The sequence below is a fragment of the Diaphorina citri genome, unplaced genomic scaffold, assembly GCF_000475195.1.
Source record: "Diaphorina citri unplaced genomic scaffold, Diaci psyllid genome assembly version 1.1 scaffold407, whole genome shotgun sequence".
Classification (NCBI taxonomy): Eukaryota; Metazoa; Arthropoda; class Insecta; order Hemiptera; family Psyllidae; genus Diaphorina; species Diaphorina citri.
In genome coordinates, this window is record NW_007377842.1 from 91,242 (window position 1) to 92,374 (window position 1,133).

Sequence of the window (1,133 nt, forward strand, 5' to 3'; positions counted from 1 at the left end):
CGCGCTCCCGGGGCTTCGCGGGGTTGTGCATGGGGTCGCGCTTCGCGCTCCCTTGTTTACGGTCGCGCTGCGCGCTCCCGGGCTTCGCGGGGGTATGCGTAGGGTCGCGCTTCGCGCTCCCTTGTTTACGGTCGCGCTGCGCGCTCCCGGGGGCTTCGCGGGGTTGTGCATCTGGCTTCGCCCCTGAAAACTAATATCGTCCCTGAGTCTTGTCTCGAAGAAATGAAAACTGAAAACTAAAAGCGAGAGCAAGCTTCGCCCCTGAAAACTAATATCGTCCCTGAGTATTGTCTCGAAGAAATGAAAACTGAAAACTAAAAGCGAGAGCAACCGTCCCTGAGTCTTGTCTCGAAGAAATGAAAACTGAAAACTAAAAGCGAGAGCAAAATATTAAACGTAGGAAAAGTTTCCTTGTTTCGAAGAAATGAAAACTTGGGGGTCGCGCTTCGCGCTCCTTCGTTTACGGTCGCGCTGCGCGCTCCCGGGGCTTCGCGGGGTTGTGCATGGGGTCGCGCTTCGCGCTCCCTTGTGGTCGCTTCGCGACTCCTCTTGTTTACGTCGCGCTGCGCGCTCCCGGGGGCTTCGCGGGGTTATGCATAGGGTCGCGTTTACGGTCGCGCTGCCGCTCCCGGGCTTCGCGGGGGTATGCGTAGGGTCGCGCTTCGCGCTCCCTTGTTTACGGTCGCGCTGCGCGCTCCCGGGGGCTTCGCGGGGTTGTGCATCTGGCTTCGCCCCTGAAAACTAATATCGTCCCTGAGTCTTGTCTCGAAGAAATGAAAACTGAAAACTAAAAGCGAGAGCAAGCTTCGCCCCTGAAAACTAATATCGTCCCTGAGTATTGTCTCGAAGAAATGAAAACTGAAAACTAAAAGCGAGAGCAACCGTCCCTGAGTCTTGTCTCGAAGAAATGAAAACTGAAAACTAAAAGCGAGAGCAAAATATTAAACGTAGGAAAAGTTTCCTTGTTTCGAAGAAATGAAAACTTGTTGTTTACGGTCGCGCTGCGCGCTCCCGGGGCTTCGCGAGGTGTGCATGGGGTCGCGCTTCGCGCTCCCTTGGCTTCGCCCCTGAAAACTAATATCGTCCCTGAGTCTTGTTTCGAAGAAATGAAAACTAAAAGCGAGAGAAAATAT